This window comes from Pteropus vampyrus, unplaced genomic scaffold (assembly GCF_000151845.1).
Source record: "Pteropus vampyrus isolate Shadow unplaced genomic scaffold, Pvam_2.0 Scaffold71, whole genome shotgun sequence".
NCBI classification, from domain to species: Eukaryota; Metazoa; Chordata; class Mammalia; order Chiroptera; family Pteropodidae; genus Pteropus; species Pteropus vampyrus.
Window position 1 is genome coordinate 2,585,439 of NW_011888852.1, and position 667 is coordinate 2,586,105.

The following is a 667-nucleotide window of genomic DNA, read 5'->3' on the forward strand; positions in this document are numbered from 1 at the left end:
CATGGTATTTAACACTTAGCCTCTTGGTTCATTGGTGGTAATTGTTTTGCTTGTTTCATTTTAACAAATTGAAGTCAGAGTCTTGGCTCTTAGTGCTTGCAGTTTGATTATGTAAGTGACTTCACACTGTGGAAAGAAGCGGAAGCTTTGTTGGCCTTTTACAAGCTGTAATTAAACCCTCCCCCACACACTCCAATTGATTATGAGACTGTAAACTCTGAGGTTAGATGTTATTCACCAGGGAATAATTAACAATACAGATGATCAATTATCCAGAACTCTCATTCATTGATGGGGTTTTAGAAGCTCTATTTGGTTTCCCATAGGTTAATTTAGGCCCTTGATTCTTAAAATCCTTCATGGTTAGTTTGGAAATTAATCAAACTTCAAGATCAGTTTCCACTTATCTTTGCTGATGTAATAAATGATTTGATTACTTGAAGATGCTCAAAGACCTTAAAAGACAGTTGCTAGGTAAGTTTAAGAAGATAATAGCAGTGAACGTACAATTCCTGCAGGAAAAAATGCACAGTCATACATTTTTGATAAGAAAATAAAATCTTTTTTAAAATTTTTTTAATTAAAGAAAAAGAATGACTATTCAAGAAAAATATTAAAAGAAGACGAGCCTGAACTGGCGGGGTGGTCTCTCAAGTAGAGTCTTGTT